The 24,166-nt window shown below is 45.8% G+C and overlaps 1 long non-coding RNA gene across 11 annotated transcripts in view; it reads left to right on the forward strand.

Moving 5' to 3' along the window:
• The window catches only part of LOC132688991 (uncharacterized), a 36,816-nt gene extending 19,395 nt beyond the window's left edge, over nucleotides 1-17,421 (forward strand). For 4 of the 11 annotated variants that reach the window (XR_013552927.2, XR_013552923.2, XR_009614775.3 and 1 more), the window contains exons 5-7: nucleotides 6,504-7,375; nucleotides 9,584-9,662; nucleotides 10,297-12,962. This is a non-coding gene — a long non-coding RNA (uncharacterized LOC132688991). Of the gene's footprint in view, nucleotides 1-6,503; nucleotides 7,376-8,988; nucleotides 9,111-9,583; nucleotides 9,663-10,296; nucleotides 12,963-17,257 lie in introns of those variants that run through there. The other 7 variants (XR_013552925.2, XR_013552926.2, XR_013552932.2 and 4 more) reach the window with 7 other exon arrangements.
• The last annotated feature ends 6,745 nt before the right edge of the window (nucleotides 17,422-24,166 follow it).

The following is a 24,166-nucleotide window of genomic DNA, read 5'->3' on the forward strand; positions in this document are numbered from 1 at the left end:
CATATTTCCACAAGTAGTCTAACATATTGCCTGCCCACTTGCATGAGCTAACTGGAGAGAACTGCTACTTCTTACATCCAGGAACACCCAGCTAACACATCTGACTCTCCCTTTGGGTCTGTTGTGTTACCTCAGTTTGGAGCCTTTTGCTTTTCCCTCCCTTACTAGGGTGTGTGTGTGTGTGTGTGTGTGTGTACACAAATAGCATACACAGGCAGAAGTCTTACTGATAATTTGGAGTGGGCCCATCAGAGGCATCCTGGAAGTTGGGGAGTTGGGGTGGGGGGATGTGCATTGAACATCCTGCCACAAGCATGACTGAGAGAATTGGAGTCCTCAGGAGATGCTCGAGGGCTTGCTAGACAGCCTTGAAGATGGACCTTTGTCCCCAGTACCGTATGGGGAGGGGGAAAAGCTATGGGAAAATATTTTGGCTTAATATAAAGAACTTTACAGGAGCCATATATCCATGGAACAGCCTTCCTTCCCTGATTATGCTTTTCACATCCCTGGAATATACAAGCAGATACTCAGAGACTCCTACACTGAGGAGGATAATGTGACCTTCAAGATCCATTTAATTCTGTGCCTGACACTTTACCAGGAGGTGATGAATGTTCTTCTCCCAAGAAGACTTCTCCTGGGGAAAGGAGCCCAAAGAAAGACTTTTTTATGTAATACCAACACTTTGAACAGTCGACACTTCTTCCAATATGTACAGCCACTTCTGATATTTATCAAGTTTCCATATTTGAATGGGTTTTGAGTTCTCTAGTCAGTTCATTGGTCCATTGTCAACCCCTGTGCTATTAGAACCACATTGTCCTTGGTAATGCAAGCTAGTGCAGTCACTTTGGAAAACTGTGTAGAGGTTCCTCAAAAAACTAAAAATAGAACTACCCTATGACCTAGCAATTGCACTACTAGGTATTTATCCACGGGATACAGGTGTGCTGTTTCAAAGGGACACATATACCCCAATATTTACAGCAGCACTATCAACAATAGCCAAAGTATGGAAAGAGCCCAAATGCTCATCGACGGATGAATGGATAAAGAAGATGAGGTATATATATACGATGGAGTATTACTTGGCAATGAAAAAGAATGAAATCTTGCCATTTACAACTATGTGGATGGAACTGGAGGGTATTATCTTAAGCAAAATTAGTCAGAGAAAGACAAAAATCATATGACTTCACTCATATGAGGACTTTAAGAGACAAACATGAACAAGGGAAGGGAAACAAAAATAATATAAAAACAGGGAGGGGAACAAAACATAAGAGACTCATAAATATGGAGAACAAATAGAGGGTTACTGGAAGCAGTGTAGGAGGGGGGATGGGCTAACTGGGTAAGGGGCATCAAGGAATCTTCTCCTGAAATAATTGTTGCACTATATGCTAACTAATTTGGAGATAAATTAAAAAAAATAAATTTAATAAATTATATAAACATTAAAATTACACTGCGTGAAAGAAACTTGTCATAAAAGACTAAGTCCTGTATAATCTTATTTAAATAAAATTCCCAAACATAAACTCACATATAGTCATGGAAGTGTGAGAGTAGTGGCTTTTAAGGTGAGGGAGATGAGGGAACAGAAAAAGAGACACAGAAGAACTTTCTAATATGATGAAATACTTGTATATGTTGTTTTCTGTGATCACAACAGTGTAAACAATTGTCACAACTCTTTTATCACCTAAGATCTCTGCATTTTTTTGTATAAAAAATATTATACTGGGATTTTTTAAGTATCAAAACATGTATTAGCAGAATACCATGTCTCAAAAGTTTTTAATGTTTTTGAAATTTTATGTAAATCAATATGCTTAGTAGCATAACAAAATTCTATATTCTTTGTCCTAAGAATTATTTGAAATAGGAATATTTTTGCAACTATATTTAGAATCCTATAACTTTCTTCAGGAGAGACAATTCTTGATATTTTCTTTTCAGGTACCCTAAAATATTCTTGTGATAGGGAATAACTGAATAAAGGATTCTCAATGCTAAAAGAAAAAAAAAAAAAAAAAGAAACACACTGCCTTAATCGTTATAGTGCTACAATAATTTCTGATACCAGGAGTATAAAGTCTTCCTACTTGGTTCTTCTTCTTCACATTTTCTTAGACATTCTTTAGTCAATGATCTTCCATATGAATCTAAGGTGAATTATGTCAAGTCCCATGGAAAAACAATGCTGGGATTTTGATTGGGATAACAGTGAATTTGTAATAGTTATAAGGCTGATAACTTTATGAGAAAGACATTTTTTTTTTAATTTAAAAAAAATGTTTATTTTTGAGCGAGAGAGAGAGAGAGAGAGCCGGGGAGGGGCAGAGAGGGAGACAGAATCTGAAGCAGACTCCAGGCTTTGAGCTGTCAGCCCAGAGCCTCATGCGGGGCTTGAACACATGAACCGTGAGGTCATGACCTGAGCGGAAGTCGGATGCTTAACCGACTGAGCCACCCAGGTGCCCCAAGAAAGACATATTTAAAGGTGAAATCTCAGGAGTATTGACATCCATGGGGATAGGTTTTTCTGTCAGAGTTGCTGTTGCCCCTCACATTATACTGTGGCTTGTATCCAAGAGCAGCCACGCTCCATTTCGCCATGTGGAAATGCCTTTCCAGCCAAAACCCTCACCAATCATTTGGTTGGCCAAAGCGAGTTCTCCCAAGCCTGTTGGGATAGGCCGCCTGCTTTTTTGCAGCCTCTACCCACAAGAAAGTGCCAGAAGGTGTGGCATCAGGATTGGAGGAGAGAGTGGGGGATACGGCTGCAGGAGACGCCTACTCAGGCACTTCACAGAGGGCACCTTTCTCTGAGAATCAGCTTGGAGCCAACTTTTCTTTCTTCTTATGACTCAACCATCATTAATTAGGAAAGCTGCCTGAGCATTCTTCATTTGAGTCAGAAGCCCTGCCCGTGCTTAAGCTGTCAGTGCTGTAGGAATTTGCTCCTTTGTCATTTAAGGGCTCATAGAAGTCTTGTCCTTTCCAGATAGTCCTCTTTGGAGGGACTCCCCAGCCCCTTTTATGGTTCCTGTGGGGTGGAGGGTGACACATTTCCTTGTGCTTTTCGCTGGTCCTATCACTGGTGTCTTTCTCAAGATGTACCTCTGGGGTCTTCGGTGGGGGAGCAGGGGGCGGGGCTGGAGATGAGGAAGGCATCACTCCCCATCACAGAAGGAGAGGCATCATGGGTGAACGAAAACAGCTTTGAGGTTGACAAGCTCGAATTTGTTTGCTAATTCTGATACTAATTAGCTGTGTGTCCTTGGGTGGTCTGTCTCGTGGCTCATCTGAGCCTCAGTTTCTGCATTTGTGAACATGAGGTGATGGCATCTCTTGTCCTTGATCGTTGAGATTATTCATTGAGATACTATGTGTGGAAGCACCTAGCGTGGTACTTGGCTTCGAGCAGAAGTTCAAAAATAAATGCCACCTCCCTGACTCTACTTCCCGCCACTGTGGAGCTCAGACCCGCATCCCATCCAAGGCCTTCTAAGTGGCCACCCAGCAGGCACAGTAGTGGTGGTGGGTGGCGAAGGGGAAGTCTTACTGTATGGAGAGTCTTGGCACCTTTTAGAATTTCCTGGGAGAGCAGTAGACTAAGTGGCCACTTCATGCTGTTCCAGAGCGTGACCCAAGGAGAGGACAGAAGACTTGTATCTGTTGTTTAGTCATAGCCCCAGTGTGGCCTGAAACTTCTCCCATTAGCCAATTTCATTTGTAAACTTTCTTCTGGAATTGCTAGATTCACCTGGAAAATAGTCTGCAGTCTGCAGGCTGGAGTGTAGAAAGCCATTTTCAAGGGTGATGAGGAAGGCCAGCTGTGTTGGTGGTCTCTCATTTAGTAGCACATCGGACCCTTTCATATGGAGATTCGTAGATTCGGCGTTGGAGCAGCGACTGTCATTTACCTTTGTTCACTCTTAGCTGGAACCCTGCCCACAATAGGAGGTCATCAAAAAGTTGATGTCTTTAAAAACTGTGTGATTCTGGGGGCTCCCGGGTGGCTCATTCAGTTAAGTGACCGACTCTTGATTTTGGCTCAGGTCATGATGTCACGGTTCGTGAGTTTGAGCCCCGCGTTGGGCTCCACACTGACTATGTGGAGCCTGCGTGGGCTTCTCTCTCTCTTTCTCTCTGTCTCTGCCCTTCCCCCGGGAAATTTTGCTCTCTCTCTCAAAACAGGTAAGTGAACAAACAAAAAAAAAATGTGATTCTGACACGTGCTACAACATGAATGAACCTTGAAGACGTGCTAAGTGAGGTAAGTCAGACATGGAAAGACAAATACTGAATGATTTCCCTAGAGCGGTCAAATTCATGGAGCCGATGTAGGAAGGTGGCTGCCAGGGACTGGGGGAGGGGAAACGAGGAGTTTGTGTTTAATGGAGGTGGAATTTTGCTTTGGAAGATGAAAAAGTTCTTCAGGTGGATGGTGGTGAGAGTTGTATGTCATTGTGAATGTGCTTCATGCCATAGAACTGGTACTCACAAATGGTTAAAATGGTAAATTTTACCTGTATTTTACTACAATAAAAAATAGGTGCCTGTCATACAGTCAGTGTCCTAATTTTTTTAAGTTTATTTATTTAGGGAGAGAGAGAGTGAGAGCGAGAAAGCAAGCATAAGCAGGAGAGGGGCATGGGAGGGCTAGAGAGAGAATCCCAAGCAGGCTCCGTGCTGTCAGCGTGGAGCCCGATGTGGGGCTCAAACTCACAAACCATGAGATCATGACCTGAGCCGAAAACCGAGTTGGACACTTAACTGACTGAGCCCCCGCCCCGGCGTCCCCCAGTGTCCTAATCTTTAAACTTAGAGCATAATCAGTGAGTACCCAAAGGCAATTAGCATTTGCGAGATGTAAAAATGTCACTGGATTTGCTCGTTTATTCAGCCAACACTTCTCGGCTGCTGGCTGCATCCAAACTTCCGAGCCAGGCTGGAGGAGTCAGATTCAATCCCGTGCATGCGCGTGTGCTTCCAGGGCTGGACGCTGAGGGTGAGGACGCAGAGGCCCCTGGCTCAATGAGCGCGGCCTACACATGGGAAGGGAAGACAGGGAGAGCTGCTTAGTTCCCTGGTGTTGAAGGGCAGGATCCTTGGGGGGAGCTGGAGCCTGTGGGGGGAGGAGGGGCTCAGAAGGAAGGGGGGCTGGGTGCTGTGCTGGTGGGGGATGTGGCACCAGCCTCACCTTAGTCTCCTGGCAGCTGGCCACCTTAGCTAAGTTTTAAAAAGTCTCTGTAGGAGCACCCGGATGGCTCAGTCGGTTGAACGTCTGACTCTTGGTTTTGGCTCAGTTCATCATCCCAGCGTTGTGGGATCAAGTGCCATGTCGGGCTGAGCGCAGAACCTGCTTGCTTAAGATTCTCTCTCTCCTTCCCTCTGCCCCTCTTCCCTGCTCTCTCTTGCTCTCTCTCAAATAAAAAAAATACAAATCAGAAAATATGTGCAATGTGTTACACTGAGATCGTGTCTGTATATCTATTATCCGTATATCTATAGCTGTCTTTACAGATCATCTGTATCTTTGGTGTCTGTACACACACACACACACACACACACACACACACACACTCACGCAATGGATGGGTCAGGGCGGGAGAACTCTGAAGGTCTGGAAACAAGTTTTGATTATTTGCAGGTTTCACTTCTCTATTTTTGGAGCAGGGTGTTTTGGCTCTGGGGAGTGGTGAGAACATCCTGGGTGTGTCCAGCACCCTAGGTCCCCCCAGCCCAGCCTTTAGGTCAGAGGATAGCTGGGAGCAAGGGGTCCAGGGTGGAGGATGTGGGTGGAGCCTGAGGGTGCCTCCGGGGTGGGTGTTGATGTTGGGAGAGCCCGAGGGCTCTGTCCTTAGTTACTGTGTTGGGGTCCAAGCCAGAAGTCCAGTCCCTCAGGTGGGCTGGTTTGCTTTGCTGCCGTGCAGACCACACTGTCTCCCCAGGGACCCATCCTCCTCCTTCCTGGAGAAACAGTTTGGGAGGCAGCAAGGTCATTTTCCTTGATGAAAGTTGATGCGTTCACATACCCACGTAGCGGTGAGTTCAGATGACTTCGATGTGATAGAGCCTGAAGCAATGATTCGTCCAAGAACAGGCAGCAGAGGGAAGGGGAAGGAGGGGACATGCTGAGGCTCCATTAGCCACTGATCGCTCAGTTTGAGTCAGTTTACAGGACCTTAGCTTGTCATCTGTGAGGACAGCAGAAGGCTGCATGGGGCTTAGCCAAGTATTGGGGCCTTGGAGAGGAGGGAAGGAAGTCAACAGGGAAACCACAACCGACGGCTTTTGAATTTTCTAACACGTCTACTGGCATTTGCAAATAACTGTAGTCGCCAACATTTATTGAGCACTTACTGTATGCCAGGAACTGCACAAAGTGTCTTATATCTTTATGAGGTTATTTTGGATGGGAAAAATTACATCTTTATTTTTATTAGCTCCTAATGGATATTTCATACTTCCTTCAATTGTGAATACAGGCATCAGACCACAATCTTCTTATCAGACCACAACATTAGTATTTGCCACCTTGGACATCACAGGTACAGAGTCAAAGAGGACCAGCACCGCAAATCCATTGAAAAGGCCTGGACTGTTGTTACTGAGTTGGTATTGCAAACTTGGTGGGTGCAAACGGTGAGGTGTATTTTTTCTTTTTCTTTTTTTCATTGCTTTATGAGCCAGGTCAACATAAGCACCGAGGAGAGATGCCTGGATTGCTCCCAAAGAGGAGGCAATATGAGCATAATTTTCAAGTTATCCCTGATGGAAATTTCCATGAATGTGTCTTTGGATTGAGGGGTCAGTTGATTGGATTCATATGGAAGTCTGCAAAGGGCTCTGAGTAACCAGTCTCCTTCACTTTTTTGTTTATGTTTTTCCTCTTCATTCACTCTTTGTTACTGAGATGTAATTCACATTCCATGAAACCCTTTTAAAGTGTGCGATTTGGTGGCGGTTATCATATTCACAAACTTGTACAGCCCTCATCACCATCTTTCCAGAACATTTTCATCACCTCTGAAAGAGGTGATGAAACTCCCCACCCACCTCAAGCCCCCACCCTTGGAACCACTAATCTACTCTCTGGTTTACAATGTTTTGTAATTTTCATGGTACAAGTCTTGCACTGCTTTTGTTATATTCATTTACTTTTTTTAATGATTATTTATTTTAGAGAGAAAGAGAGAGCATGAGTGAGGGAGGGGCAGAGAGAGGGACAGAGGATCCAAAGCAGACTCCATGCTGACAGCAGACAGCCTGATGTGGGGCTCGATCCCACGAACCATGAGATCATGACCTGAGCTGAAGTCGGATGCTTAACCAACTGAGCCACCCAGGCACCTGTCAGGTTTTTTCTACTTCGCTGTTCCTCTGTCCTTCGCAGAGACCTTCATTCTCAAGCCTCTTGTCTCATGATTGCAAAGTGGCTGCTGCACTGCCAGGTCTCACACTTCCATTCCAGGCAGGAAGGAAGGAGGAAGGGTGAGAGGATGCAGAGCTTTCTTTTAGCAAGTCCTTATCTTCTTATTTAGGAGGCGACGCCCTCCCTCAAGCTTGGGAAAGCCAAGTGTCTTCTTTTATTAACTGCCTTATTTAATCCCTATTTTAATGGTCTCAAGTAGGTAATATTTTCCCTGCTTTACAGATGTGGAAGCATAGAGAACTTAGTAACTTTCCCAAGGTCACACTGTCCGGGGCCGAGCTAAGACTAACAGTAATAACACACTACATTTTTCCAGCCTGTGTTCCGCTATTGCATACAAAGCACTTCCCCATTTGTTTCTCCATTTGGGTCTCGCAAAACTCTGAGATGGGCAAGGAAGGTATTGGAATAGCCTCATTTCGCAGGAGAGGAATTTGAGACGCAGAGAACTAAACGGTGACTTACCCAAGGCACCCAGCCAGCAACTTTCATTCAACTGGGTTAATCTCAGGTCTAGTGTCCTGTCTTCTGGACCCCCTTGAGAGGTCAAGGAGCACTTTCGATGAGGGAGACAGACACACAGAAAAGGTGCAAATGGATTTCATGTGCTTCAGGTTTGCATAGGCTCAGCTTTTGGGGGGCTTTTCTGCTGATTCTCTGCTTCCTTTTTTCCTGTAGTTTCCATCCCTGTCATATATTTATTTTCTGACAGGAAATTTGTATCTCTTCATCCCCTTTGCCATTTCACCCATCCCCACCCCCACCCCAGGCCCCTCTGGCAGTCACTAGTTTGTTCTCTGTATGAGTCCACTCATGTTTTGTTTTGCTTCTTTTTGGATTCCATATGTAAGCAAAATCGTATAGTATTTGTCGTTTTCTATCTGACTTATTTTACATAGCAGAATACTCTCTAGGTCTATCCATATTGTTGGGAATCACAAGATCACATTCTTTTTTATGGCCGAGTAATATTCCATATTGTGTGTGTGTGTGTGTGTGTGTGTGTGTGTGTGTGTGTGTGTGTGCATACACACACATCTTCTTAACTGTTCATCTATCCATGGACACTTAGGTTGTTTCCATATCTGGGCTATTGTAAATAATGCTGTAATAAACATAGAGGTGCATATATCTTTTTGAATTAGTGCTTCATTTTCTTTGGAGAAATACTCAGAAGGGAATTACTGGTGTATATGGTACTTCTATTTTTAATTCTTTGAGAAACCTCCATACTGTTTTCCATGGCAGCTGTGCCAATTTACTCCCACCAACAACGCATGAGGGTTCTCTTTTCCCCACATCCTCACCAACACTTGTTATTTCTTTTGTTCGTTTGTTTTTCATGTTTATTTATTTTAAGAGAGAAAGAGAGGGAGAGAGAGAATCCCAAGCAGGCTCTGCGCTGACAGCCCCAACGTGGGGCTGGATCCCACGAACTGTGAGGTGATGACCTGAGCCTCGATGATGACCGAGGCTTCATGGACTGAGCCACCCAGGCACCCCTCAACACTTGTTATGTCTTATGTTTTTTATTTTAGCTATCCTGACTTGCGTGAAGTGACGTCTCACTGTGGTTTTGATTTGTGTTTCCCTGATGATGAGTGATGATGAACATCTCTTCGTGTGGATCCTGGCTCTGCTGTTCCTGCAGGGATGGGGGGTGTGTGTCTGGGACCAGGAGGAGAGGCACCAAGACTTTGTCTTAGAATAGACTTGGCATGCAGAGGGGGTCTGCATCGCCTTTCTCAACCAGTGGGTTTCACTCTTTGCCCATGTGTTTTCCAGCTTCACTTCCTGAGGCATCTGCTGCTGGAAGGGGGGTTTCCTAGACTGAAAAGTCAGACTCCATCTTAAATATTATCTTCCTCTTCTTTTTTTTTTTTTTTTTTTTTAATTTTTTTTTCAACGTTTTTTATTTATTTTTGGGACAGAGAGAGACAGAGCATGAACGGGGGAGGGGCAGAGAGAGAGGGAGACACAGAATCGGAAACAGGCTCCAGGCTCCGAGCCATCAGCCCAGAGCCTGACGCGGGGCTCGAACTCACGGACCGCGAGATCGTGACCTGGCTGAAGCCGGACGCTTAACCGACTGCGCCACCCAGGCGCCCCTTATCTTCCTCTTCTTGAACACAGGTAACACAGAGGAGTGGATGTTTCCTGACAACCTAGTTTGATTACATGGTGAAAGGACAGAAGAGAAGACCAAGTCCAAGTGAGTTTTCTGCTGGCCTTGATAGAATTAAATATGGTTGAAAAACAAAACAAAATAACACTCCCAGCTCATCCATTTTTTTCAAGCCTATGTGTATCATGACAAATGTGACACCTAGCTCTGACCTAGGTGCCTGGGTCATGGGTCTTTGAGAAAAACCTGTTAGTGGTTTATAGAAGAGCAGACATGAAGGCTCCAACTACAGAGAATAGATGAATTCAATGGATTGCTGTGTTTGGATATAAATATGCCCATTTTAAAATACAAGTATGATATTTTGATAGTGTTAAGTAAGAAAATGATGGTAATCACACAGTGAGCAGACTGGTATTCTTATGGCCTTACCATGGTTCTCAGTATGGAGGCACATAGTAGGTACTCAATAAAATATTCATTGACTAACTTTTGGAGCCAAGCCAACTTAATGAACTGATCACTGGAATTTGGACACCACAAAGAGTTAATAATTGTAAAGTATCCTGTGTATTCTGTGGTTATTCCATGACCTCAAATCATCTCTCAAATAAACTATTGTCAAATCATTGTTGCAAATTACAGGACAAAAGTCCGAACCTAACTCCACTTTCACGGAGGGAACCTCACGTGCTAATCATTTCTTTCCCACCTCTGCTAGTGGTCTGAAATACGTGCCGCACTGGCTGCTGACATAAGCAAGCACACTGCCTGCTGGTTCAAGGGGCTGCCCCGGGAGCTAATTACAGACACGAGGCCGTGTGGCCGGCAGACCGCTGCTGGATGTGATTAGAGGGTTTTGGAGTGTTGCCATCTGCTCACTTTCATGGACACAGGGGAAGCAGCCAGGGTAATGTCCCCCTTTAGGCCTGTCTGCCCCATCCTCCAACCTTCCAGCTGCTCCGGCTGATGGCCTTGGAGGCGTCTTGACTCTTGTTTCACATTCTTCATCAGATCCACGAGCAGACCGGCTGGCCCTGCTTTGAGCATGTATGTGTCATCTCACCAATGTTACTTGCTTCTGCTGGAGCTGTGCTGGACCAGGCTCCCGTCATTTCACAACTGGGGCTACAGAAGCAGCCTCCTGACTGGTTTTCTTGCTTCTGCTCTGCGTTTTTTGTTTTTCAAATTTTTTAATATTTATTTATTTCTGAGAGAGATTGAGAGAGAGAGAGAGAGAGAGAGAGAGAGAGAGCACAAGCGGAAGAGGGGCAGAGAGAGAGGGAGACACAGCATCTGAAGCAGGCTCCAGGCTCCGAGCTGTCAAGCCCCCGACGTGGGGCTTGAGCCCACGAACCATGAGATCATGACCTGAGCTGAAGTTGGACCTTCAGCCTACTGAGCCACCCAGGCGCCCCTGCTCTGTCTTCTTATGCTTGGCGTTCAACACAGTGGGTCGGGGGATCCTTTTTACAGATTTAAGACATCACGGAACCGCACTCAATTCTTCTCTGAATTCTCCAGATCCTCGTCCTGCTCAGAGGAAAACCTCAAGTCTGTCCAGGGGCTTGTCACCCCCATGGTTCTTTGAATTGATCTGCCACTCTCCCTGGCTTTCTGGACTTAGGCCACACTGGCCTCCTTCCTGTTGCTGGAGCACATCAGGCAGGCTTCGGTCTCCACACCATTCCTGCTGCCCTGATGGTTCCCTCTGCCTGTGACGTGGTTCCCCAGAAAACCACATGGTCCCCTCTCTCACCTCCTTCAAATCTCTGTGCAAATATTTCCTTCTCAGTGAGACCTGATCACCCTATTTAAAACTGCAGCTAGGCCTGAAGCCAAGACTACATTGTGTATTAACTGACTTGAATATAAATAAAAAGAAAAAAAAACAGAGAAGGCGGCAAATCCTAAGAAACTCTTAGAGACAACAAGCTGAGGGTTGATGGAGGGGAGGTGGGTGGGGGGAGTGGGCTACATGGGTGATGGGCATTAAGGAGGACACTTGTTGGGATGAGCGCTGGGTGTTATATGGAAGTGATGAAGCACTAAATTCTACTCCTGAAACCAACACTACACTATATGCTAACTATCTTGAATTTAAATAATAAAAAAAGATGGGAAAAAAATAAATAAAAGATAAAATTCATGGAAAAGAAATAAAAGCTACAGCTATGTGTTTAGAACTATGTGTTAGTTTTGCTATAGGTTTTTTTTGTTTTTTTGTAGATTTAATAAAATCTTGGTTTGTGAGCATAATTCGTTCCAGAAACAAGCTTGTAATCCAAAACACTCACATATCAAAGTGAATTTCAAGAACCATCGGCTCAATTGTGATCATGTGACATTCGGTGTCACACATTACTCATATTGCAAGACATCACTCATTTATTAAGTTAAAATTTATTAGAAATGTAGGAAATAATCAGCATTTATTAGAAATGTAGGAAATAATAAACTAAAAGGCAACCGACAGAATGGGAGAAGATATTTGCAAACGACATGTCAGATAAAGGGTTAGTATCCAAAATCTATAAAGAACTTATCAAACTCAACACCCAAAAAACAAATAATCCAGTGAAGAAATGGGCAAAAGACATGAATAGACAATTCTCCAAAGAAGACATCCAGATGGCCAACTGACACATGAAAAAATGCTCAACATCACTAATCAGGGAAATATAAATCAAAACCATAATGAAATACCACCTCACACCTGTCAGAATGGCTCACATTAACAACTCAGGCAACAACAGATGTTGGCGAGGATGCAGGGACAGAGGACGTCTTTTGCACTGCTGGTGGGAATGCAAACTGGTGAAGCCACCCTGGAAAACAGTATGGAGGTTCCTAAAAAAATTAAAAATAGAACAACCCTATGACCCAGCAATTGCACTACTAGGTATTTATCCAAGGGATACAGGTGTGCTGTTTCGAAGGGACACACACATCCCAATGTTTACAGCAGCACTATCAGCAATAGCCAAAGTATGGAAAGAGCCCAAATGTCCATCGATGGATGAATGGGTAAAGAAGATGTGGGATATATATATACAATGGAGTATTACTCAGCAATGAAAAATAATGAAATCTTGCCATTTGCAACTATGTGGATGGAACTAGAGGGTATTATGCTAAGTGAAATTAGTCAGAGAAAGACAAATATAGTATGACTTCACTTGTATGAGGACTTTAAGACACATAACAGATGAACACAAGGGAAGGGAAGCAAAAATAATATAAAAACAGGGAGGGTGACAAAACATAAGAGACTCTTAAATATGGAGAACAAACAGAGGTTCCTGGAGGGGTTGTAGTAGGGGGGATGGGCTCAATGGGCAAGGGTCATTAAGGAATCGACTCCTGAAATCATTGTTGCACTATATGCTAACTTGGATGTAAATTAAAAAAAAATAAAATTAATAAAAAAAATTTATTAGAAATGTTTGCTCGTCTTGCGGAACACTCACACAAGTTACAAGCAATCCAAGGTTTTACTGTATTTTCTTTTTAAAATATTTATTTATTTATTTATTTATTTATGTATGTATGTATTTATTTATTTTTGAGAGAGAGAGAGGGCATGAGCACGATTGGGGGAGGGGCAGAGAGAGAGAAAGAGAGGGAGAAAGAATCCAAGCAGGATCCATGCTGTCAGCACAGAGCCTGATGCGGGGCTTGAACTCATGAACTGTGAGATCATGACCTGAGCTGAAGTCAAATGCTTAACTGACTGAGCCACCGGGCACCCATGTAGGTACTTTTTTGTTAGGTTAAGGAAGTTTCTGTTCCTAGTTTGCTGAAGCTTAAAAATTATTGAGTTATTGAATTTCATTGATGTTACTGATTTTTCTTCTTCTGTACTGAGGTTGTCATGTCCTCGTTTACTAGGTTACTGTGGTTAACTGTATTAGTTTATTTTCTGATATTAAGCCAGCCTGCATTTCTGGAATACCCGCGGGGCCCATTAGGGAGACCACAAGCAGAGCATGGCAATCTTGCCAAGTTGAGGAGACAGACATAGGCATGTGGAGAGTCTGAAGCAGCTGGAATTTGCAGAACAGAGTCCCAGAGAAGAGAATCCGATGCAGAGAAAGAGTTCTAAAAATCTGGAGACTAGTCCTGAATACTAATGCTACACATGCACAGAGTGAAACTCCAGGGATGACTGCAGAGCTGTAAACTGAACCATGCCTGGGAAATACTCCAGGTCCGACCAGACGAAGTGGAGAGTCCTCACTGAACACATGGGCATTTACAGAGACCCCAGAAGGGTCAGCCTCACTAGTTGAAGTGAATTGTTTCTACAGTAAAGACTATTCAAGACATGTCCAGACAAAGCCTAAAAATGCTCTGTGAGAGAACTAACCTCATGTATAAATAACATAGCTTCCTATCAGAATAAAGCCTGATACTCTCGAAAATAAGGCAACAAATCCCGTGACTCGACAATGTACAATTCATAATGTCCATCATCCAATAAAAAGTTATTTGACATGAGAACAGGCAATCAAATGTGATCCATAATCTGGAACAAAAACAGTGAATGGAAATAGACTCAGAAATTGTAGAGGTGATACGATTAATAGGCAAGGACTTTAAAACACTTATTGTAGGGGTGCCTGGGTGGCTCAGTCAGTTAAGTGTCTGAATTCGGCTCAGGTTATGATCTCGCAGTCTGTGAGTTCAAGCCCCGCGTCGGGCTCTGTGCTGACAGCTCAGAGCCTGGAGCGTGTTTCAGATCCTGTGTCTCCCTCTCTTGTCTGACCCTCCCCCGTTCATGCTCTGTCTTTCTCTGTCTCAAAAATAAATAAAAGTTAAAAAAAATTTAAAACACTTATTGTAAATATGCTCAAAGACTTCAAGGAAATTACGTAGTGTGGAGAAGAGTATAAGATATAAAAAAATATCCTAAATGGTCCTTGTGGCACTGAAAATTTTATCAGATGGGATCAACAACAGATTGGACTCTGCAGAAGAGTAGATCAGTGAACTTGTAAACACAGTAATGGATTCTATCCACACTAAAGCGTAGGAAAAAAAAAGAAGCAAACCCCACCAGATCCTCTCGGACCTGTGGGATATTGTTGAGCAGGATGTATATGTGTGATCGTGTGTAACAGAAGTCCCAGAAAGAGGAAGGTCAGGAAAGAAATAGATTTGAAGAGATAATGGCCAAAGTGTCTTCTTCATTTGATGAAAACTATAAAGAGAATTATAGACAGATCTAAGACACTTAAAGAATCCCATGCAGAATAAACATAAAACCAAAGCAAGACACATCATAACCAAATTGCTGAAAACCAGTGATAATAAAAAAAATCTTAAATTTTGAGATAAAAAGATATAAAATACAGAACAAAGGTTAGAATTACTCCAGATTTCCTGTCATATACGACAGAAGCCAGAAGACATCAGAACAACACCTTTAAAGCACCAAAAGAAACAACGATCCATCTAGAATTCTATATCCAGTGTGGTAAAATTATTTTTCAAAAAACTTTTTCAAATACACAAAAGCTGAGAGTTTTTTCTTGTAGATAATGTACTATCAAATATTAGAGAATGTTCTTCGGGCAGAAGAAAGTGATACCAGATGGAAAATTAGATGTATATATAGAAACGAAGACCACTGGAGCAGGGGAAATAGAAACGTTTCTCATTTAAAAATTTTCTTTAAGGGGCGCCTGGGTGGCTCAGTCGGTTAGGCGGCCGACTTCAGCTCAGGTCATGATCTCACGGTCCGTGGGTTCGAGCCCCGCGTCGGGCTCTGTGTTGACAGCTCAGAGCCTGGAGCCTGTTTCGGATTCTGTGTCTCCCTCTCTCTGACCCTCCCCCGTTCATGCTCTGTCTCTCTCTGTCTCAAAAATAAATAAATGTTAAAAAAAAAATTAAAAAAAATTTTTTTCTTTAAAAGATAATTGACTATGGGAGGGGTGCCTGAGTGATTCATTCAGTTGAGCGTCTGACTTTGGTTCAGGTCATGATCTCAGTTTGTGAGTTCGAGCACCACGTTGGGCTCTGTGCTGACAGCGCAGAGCTTAGAGCCCGCTTCCAGTTCTGTGTCTCCGTCTCTCTCTGCCCCTCCCCTCCTCATACTCCATCTCTCTCTCTCTCAAAAACAAACAAACAAACAAACAAAAAAAAGATAATTGACTATGGCAAAGAAATCTTGTGGTGTGGAGTTTATAACATATGTAGGCGTAAAACGAGTGGCAGCAATAGCATGCAGATTCGGAGAGGACAAACAACAAAACATTCCCTCGACCCTTCTGTAATTTGGCCATACGACTGTTCTGATCCGTGTGATATGAGCGTAAGTGCTGTGTGCCTGCCTTTCTTCTCTCCTTCCTCCTTCTTCCTGTCTAGATTTCCAGAAACTGTCTTAGACAAAAAGGTGACCTTCAGATATTGGACATTGACTTTTCTTTCGTTGGACAATGAAAGAGCGACAGGATCTAGGGAGCCTGGCTCTCCGTCTGGATTGCCAGGCCAGTCCCCGAATGAGCCTTCTGCTCATATCACAGTGAGAATGTGGGAAGCTGCTATAATTTGGAGGTTTTCTCTAACCTGGAGCTGAACCCAATTCTAACTAATATGATTGGATATTTGAAAGAGTAGCAGTTGGTAAGTCTCTGACAAGACAATCTAGAAAAAAAGACACAAATAAATTATATGAAGATTTCATTTCTTTTTCTTTTTTTAATGTTTATTTTTGAGGAGAGAGGGAGAGAGAGAGAGAGAGAGTAGGAGGGGTAGCGAGAGAGGGAGACACAGAATCCGAAGCAGGCTCCAGGTTCTGAGCTGTCAACAAAGAGCCCAATGCAGGGCTAGAACTCATTATGTGAGATAATGACCTGAGCCGAAGTTGGACAACTTCACCAACTGAGCCACCCAGGCACCCCAATAATATGAAAAATTTAAAGAAGGATATAACCATAAATGCAGCAGAGGTCACAGGGATAATAGACTATGAAAAAGCCTATTGATAATTTTCACATGCAAAAAAAAAAAAATTCTAGAAGAAAATCACTAAAATGAAGTCAAGAAAAAGCAGAAACTCTGATGTTCGTAGCAGCATTATTCACAAAAGTAAAAGGGTAGAAACAATCCAAATGTCCGTTGATGAGTGATTGTGGGACATACGTACAGTGGCGTACCTTCAACCTTGAAAAGCGATGAAATTGTAACACATTCTACAATATAGATGTACCTTGAGAACATTATGCTAAGTGAAATAAGCCAGACCCATAAGGACAAATAGTGCATGATTCCTCTTATATGAGGCACTAGAATGGTCAGATTCGTAGAGAGAGAGTAGGACAGATGTTACCAGGGACTGGGGGCAGACAGAAACTAGAAATGAGTGTTTCATGGGGACAGAGATTCAGTGTGGGAAGATGTAAAGTTCTGGAGTTGGTGGTGGTGATGGTTGCACAACAATATGAATGTACCTAAAAAAAACAAACAAACAACCTTTATTTGTTTTGAGGGAGAGCGTGGGGGAAGGGCAGAGAGAAGAGAGAGAGAGAGAATCCCATGCAGGCTCTGTGCTGTCAGTACAGAGCCCAACATGGGGCTCGATCTCACAAACCATGAGATCATGACCTGAGCAGAGATCAAGAGTCGGAAGCTTAACCAACTGAGCCACCCAGGTGCCCCACAATTTTTTTTCTTTTTAGGTATTGTGGGACAGGAGGATTTTTCAGTGTATCCAGGCCTCCATGCTGTTACAAAGGGAACAGGGGCCGTGACATTCTCAAGCTTCTAGCCTAATGACCTCTGCTCTGTGCATATCCTTTCTTGGCATTTACATAACTGGAAGAATGGGTGCATATATATAACATTATAGTCACAGTCATTAGAGATCATTTATTATTTTTTAAGTAATCTCTACACCCAACATGGGGCTTGAACTCACAGCCCCAAGATGAAGAGTTGCGTGTCCTACCGACTGAGCCAGCCAGGCGCCCTGGTAACCGGCCATTAGAAAGAGCAGACCTCGCTTCGTGACCAGCGGGAAGCCCTCTTCTGAATGACTGCCCCCTGTCCCCAGGCCTTTTCGTCATGGGGATTGGCAAGCGAAGTCTGCTTGGCCTCCCTGTGTGATCCAGGCTTACGAGCCAGGGGCCACTTTTAGAGCCACCGGTGGGGATGACATCCGTTTGTCACCCGGCTGTGAGCTCTTGGGTGGAACCAGCTCCCGCTGCCCGCCTGTCAGAGCCTGCGTGAGAAGGATGCCGTTCTTTCCTGACAGCTTCTACCTTCACAATCACCTTAGCCTCAAAAATGCACCAGGAATTCACGCGGCAGCGGCACATTCCAAATCCCTGTGTAGGGTGGCCGCGCCCAGATTCCACAAGAGAGCCTCGGCAGACCTGGCTTCCCCCGCCTGCCTTCCCCACCTCCTCAAGTGTCTCTGCCTCGTGACTTCGAGCCGTGGTGCCATCAGGCAGGGACGTGTCTGCGTTTTTGAATGACATCATCGGTCCCAGATGAGAGGTAGGTTTCTTCTTCACCCCAAGCACATTTCTGCAGCCCTCCCGGTTCCACCTTCGTAGGCAGATACAGCTGGGTGGGGGGAGGTCTGCTGAGCTGCTCTGTGCCGAGCCTCCTCTGCAGGGGCACCCCAGGTACCCGCACTCTGCCTCACGAATCCTCCAAAGGCTTCTGAGACTCTTGTCCACATGGTCCCACCCTGCCCATGCTGCTTGCTTGGCTCATGTCCCCTCTGCGCTGCAGTCCAGCGGGCCTGCCCGACCTTCCCAGCACAGCCCGCACCTTCAGAGTCCCCCGGAGGCTCCTCCCCTCCCAGGGCCCTCCCGGGACCTGCAGGGCTTCGAGGCATTTTCTCTCCCCACCCGTGTCTTATCCCCCTTCCGTGCTTGCTGGGAGCAGACAGTGGGGCTGTTGAATATAATGGCAGTCCAGAATTGCATGTGGCCAGTTGTGTCTCTGAGCTCCACCTGGAGCCAGTGAGGAAGGAGACCTGCCAGGTCGCTGCCGTGTCCCTGTGTCTGCAGCCAGGGCGCTCCTGCATGGCCAGCGTCTCTGGCCGGGCACTGATGGGGTCACACCTCCTGTAGACAGTACTGTGGCCACAGCCTCAGTGGATAAGGACTCAAAGGAAGCCCAGCTCGGGGCTGAGTTGTCAAATGAGGTTAGCCCCTCCCCCCGCCCACCCTGGAAGGGCACTGTGGCCTGGCTGCAGCAGAGACAATTAATACTAACTCCATCTTCTCGGGATACTTAAGCGGCCCAGGAATGCGAGTTTAGGCTGTCCTGGCAATGCTGCCCGGGCTCTTTAGGATTTTCTTTCCCCCATCTCCCTGAATCTTAGGGAGTGCTGACTGTGCCCTGCCTGGCCCTGGGCTGTGTATGCTTGCTGCCCCGGGAACCAGCACACCGGCCCTGTCCACCTGTTGTTGGATGATGGGTCCCACTGCCTGCTTATCCAGTATGTACTTGTCCCAAGGTTGTAGCAGGGGCAGCTACCACCGCCCTCCTGCCCCCACTGAAAAACAAACAGGGTGACACTGCAGGTCTAAACCTGCCTGGTACGTACCAGGAACCCAGTACAAAGGAGCTGGATGGAACAGGAGAAAATTGAACGCAGCTGAGTTAGAAGGGGGCATTCAGGGACGCTCCTGAGTTCAAATCCCCCTAAACCTTGGTTTCTTCAAAGGGTGATTAAGGATGGGGGCGCCTGGGTGGCTCAGTCAGTTAAGTGTCCGACTTCAGCTCAGGTCATGATCTCTCAGTTTGTGGGCTCGAGCCCCGAATAAGGCTCTGCACTGATAGTGTGGAGCCTGCTTGGGATTCTCTCTCTCTGCCCCTTCCCCACATGTGTGGGCTCTGTCTCTCAGAGTGGATAAATAAACTTAAAAAAAAAAAAAAGGGTGGTTGAGGAAGGAATAAGACAGTAAATGGAAATGCCAGACACAGAGCAAGCGACCACAGTGGTAATTATTGTTCTCAGGGTGGGACAGAGACAATAGTGAGCTAGACCCGCTTCTGTTGGGGAATGGCTCTGTGGCGGTGGGGGCCAGCCCCAGCTTGGGTGCCTGCCTCTGTCCTGGGGGCATTTACATTGTCCCCTGACCTCCCAGCACTGTTCTGAGGATCAAAGGAAGGAGCATGGGGGCAAGCCTCTTGCAAACCATAAAGTATTTCATAAACCCCAGACGTTTGTATTACGATGGACACGGCAATTATCTGTGTCCCAATGCACTTCTACCCCAGTGTCTTCGAATGTGCCTTTGAGTAACTCAAGGTGTGGGGGAAAGGTGGTTTCCTAGTTTTGGATGTTGCCAGGATTTGAAACGTGCTTAAACTTGGCTCCCAGACAGGCTGAAATTAAACTGTGACACACGTTCCCTGTCCAGCGGCCTGGGATTTTGCAGCTGGAATGCTGCTTCTCATAGCTTTCTGTCTATCCTCCTGTGATTGCCAACCAGCTTCTATCGGCAGGTGCAGGGAGTCGGGGACAGGTTAGACGGGGGCTTCTAGACCCTGCAGCCCGGCTGCCCCAGTACCAGACCTTTCTGTGCCCCATCTCTGCCTCCCAGGGGTAGAGAGCCTGCGAAGAGCTATCCACGCATCTGATTTTTATCTTATTAAATTTTTTTTATGTTTATTTATTTTTGAGAGAGATAGAGTGTGAGCAGGGGAGGGGCAGAGAGAGAGAGGGAGACACAGAATCCAAAGCAGGCTCCCCGACGGGGATCTTGAACTCATGAACGGTGAGATCATGACGTGAGCCAAAGTCAGACGCTTAACTGACTGAGCCACCCAGGTGCCCCCCATGCATCTGATTTTAGGTTGCAGTATGGTTGATAACACAAGCACGTCCACGTTGCTAGGGAAGCACACAGAGGGTCAACTTCTCAGTCTTGAGGAAGGGGGCGGAAGTTCACAGCTTTCCTTGAGGCTGCTCCTGCAGTAAATCCCACCTCCAGCACCCAATATTCCTGTCCCTGAATATCCTTGGCTGGAGAGACACAAAAAGGGCAATTGCGCAGGGTGTGTGTGTAGACGGGGTGGAGCCACAAAAAACGATTGGATGGAGGCAGTGGAAAATTTAAAATAGATTTGTTGTTTTATTCCGCTTGTATATTGATAGGCTTATGAACGATCATTATTATTATTATTCATTGTGGTGGAATGCATCTGAAAAACTTACCATCTGTATTAGTTGGCTAGGGCTGCTGTAACAAAGTAGCACAGACCAGGCAGCTTAAACAATAGAAATTTATTTTCTTCCCATTCTGGAGGCTGGGAACCCAAGATCAAGGTGTTGGGGGCATTGGTTTCTTCTGAAGCCCCTCTCCTGGGCTTGTGGACGGCTGTCCTCTTGTGTCCCTTCAGATCATCTTTCTCTGTACATGTAAGTGTCCAGATTTCTTCTTCTGATGAGGACGCCAGTCATCCTGGGGTAGGGCCCGCCCTAATGACCTCATTTTAACTTAATCACCTCTTCCAGGAGCTTATTTCCAATGCAGTCATATTCTAAGAAACTGGAGGTTTGGACTTCAACATATGAATTTGGGGGAGGGCATGATCTGGCCTGGAACAGTACAAATTGCCTGCCATAACCTAACCACTCTCGCAGGGAGCGGGAAGGGCAGCAGAGACACCAAAGTGGGGACCACTGGCTCTTCTTTCCAGGCTCCCCGTCTCACAGTTGCATCTAAGAGAGGATGTGGATGTTGCCCCAAATTATAACACTATTCTTAGAAATCATGAGCCCCAAGACCCTTTTTAAAAAAAAAAAAATTAATGTTTATTTTTTGAGAGAGATAGAGTGTGAGTGGGGGAGGGGCAGAGAGAGAGGGAGGCACAGAATCCAAAGCCGGCTCCGGGCTCCGAGCTGTCAGCACAGAGCCTGATGGGGGGCTCCGACTCACGAACCGCGAGATCATGACCTGAGCCGAAGTCGGACGCTTAACCGACAGCCACCCAGGCTCCCCAAGCAACAAGACTCTTAAAACCAAAGGCGTCTTACGTGTTAGAGTTGTAGTCAAGAGCGCTCTTTGGAAAGACGGCAGAATCTTCTCCAGGCTGGGCTGCTCACTGTACGTGAGAAAGGCTTGTCTCCCTCAAGCAGGCCTGGTGGGTTTTTATCATGACTTGTGTGAGGACCCCGTTGTGAAGCATTGAAACATGAAGCATAAATGACAACAGCACAGAGATCCCAGAGATTCCTCCTGCAGGAAACACTGCGCTGGTTGCATACAGCCTGGACTCAACAGCATGGAGCTTCTCACATACTGAGTACTGTAGATGGCACTGGACACTTCCTCCTGGAGTGTTTTATGTTGGAAAGCAATCGTTATTTATTGGCATTGTGGTAACACTTGTCTGGCTCACAACTTTTCTTTCTGAGTAGTGTCGGTAAGAATCTGATAGGATCGTGTGCCTAAATATACCCGAGTATACGGGGATCCACCAGGATAGATACAGATGGATGAAGCTAACAGTTTGCGGGTTCATCATGCACATGACTGTCCTAGCAAGGCTCCTGAGTAAAAGCCAGCAGCTGTCCAACAGCTCAGAACCATCCGGAATAGTGTTTTGCTAAGGGAAGGTTTAGATACCGAACCCTCAGTTTTCCTGCCGTTGTTGCTTCTCAGCTGAGTGGAAGCCAGGCTTAAAGAGCCTTCTCTGGAAAATCTGACTAATCCAGGGAAGGGCACTTGTAAGTGCTGACATGGGAGGGGGTCCCCCCCAAAATGTCCCAACTACAACATTCTAAGGCAGTAAATGATCATAAGAATCACCTGGGGAGGGGGCGCCTGGGTGGCTCAGTCGGTTAATCGTCTGACTCTTGGTTTCGGCCCAGGTCATGACCCCGAGATTCATGAGTTCGAGCCCTGCATCAGGCTCCACGCTGACAGTGCGGAATTTGCTTGAGATTCTGTTTCTCTTTCTCTCTCTCTTGCTTTCTCTGTCTCCCTCAAAATAAATAAATAAACTTAAAAAATTAAAAAAAAAAAAAAAAAGAATCACCTGGGGAGGGGGTGCCTGGGTGGCTCAGTGGGTTGAGCACCGGTCTCTTGATTTTGGCTCAGGTCATGATCTCACGATTTGTGGAGTGGGACTCTCTCTCCCTCTCTCTCTCTGCCCCTCCCTACTCATGTGCACTATCTCTCTGTCTCAAAAATAAATAAATAAAACTTAAAAAAAAAAAAAGAATCGCCTGAGGAGGTTTGAAATGCCCTCCTATACTCCTTCCTAGCCCCAAATGGTTACATCAGAATTTATGAGGCTGGGGTCAGGTCATTAGTGTTCAAAGCATCCCAGTGGTTGTAGCAAGTAGCTGGGCTGAGAAGCACAGTGCAAAAGGGAAGCCTGTTCCTGGCAAGTCCTACCACCTGCCCTGAGTTTCTGGTCAGTTTTTTTTTTTTTTTTAATGTTTTTATTTATTTTTGAGAGAGAGACAGAGCATGAGCAGGGGAGGGGCAGAGAGAGAGGGAGACACAGAATCGAAAGCAGACTCCAGGCTCTGAGTGGTCAGAGCTCCAGGCTCTGACTCCAGGCCCTGAGAGCCTGACTCAGGGCTCCAACCCACAAGCTGTGTGGTCACGACCTGAGTCGAAGTCAGACGCTTAACCCACTGAGCCCTCCAGGCGCTCCTAGAGACTCTCTAAACAGAAGTGACTGGATTCCTCCTCTTTCTTACCTCACTGGTCAGGGCTGACCTCCACCCCCCGTGTGGCCTCGGGGTCTCCTGCAGCTCTGCAGCTCTCAAGATGTTAGAGGTTTGCTCTAGTCTGCTGTGAAGCGGGCAGAGTCCCTCCTGCCGTTCATCTTCTGTGTCTGCACCGTCAGAGGGGTCACCTGGAGTGCCCATTGCACCCTCACTTGCAGAAGGTGATGAAACACTTTGTAGGAGTTTCCCGGGACTGCCACGACAGACTTGGTGGTTTCAAACACCAGCATTGTATTTGCTCACGGTTCTGGAGGCCAGAAGTCAGAACTCAACGTATGAGCAGGGTCAGCTCTCTCTGAAGGTGCTCAGGGAGGCTCCTTCCTGTCTCTTCCAGCTTCTGTGGCTCCTGGAAACACTTGGGGTTCCCTGGCTTGTGGACGCATGTCTCCAATCTCTGCCTCCGTCTTCCCCATGGCTTTCTTCTCCCTGCGTGTCTCTGTGTCCTGGGCACCAGTCACGGGATTTAGGGCCCATCTGAATCCAGTAGCACCTCATCTTAACTAATTCCATCTGCCAAGACCTATTTCCAAATATAAGGTCATGGTCTGAGATTCTGGATGGACACGAATGGGGCGGGGGTGCTCTTCAATCCGCTGCACAGCTCCCAGGCAGTCTTTCTTACACCTACGCCATGTCTCCTTAGCGTTGCCCATGAAATGGGATGCAAGTGACAGTCCAGCAGGAGCTGGGCCAGGCTGCAAATCTGAGTGACACTCACCAGGTTTTACCCAGAATTCCCCATCCTCTCTTCATCAACCTTGTTGGGTCAGCCAACCAGCTCCCTACTAGAAAATGTGATTGCCCCTGGGCTGGTTCTCCCTGGCCCCATGGGGTCATAAATATGCCCATCACATATTTCAGCTTTCGGTGCCAGCCAGAG

Source organism: Panthera onca, chromosome E3 (genome assembly GCF_046562875.1).
Source record: "Panthera onca isolate mPanOnc1 chromosome E3, mPanOnc1 haplotype 2, whole genome shotgun sequence".
In the NCBI taxonomy this organism is placed as follows: domain Eukaryota; kingdom Metazoa; phylum Chordata; class Mammalia; order Carnivora; family Felidae; genus Panthera; species Panthera onca.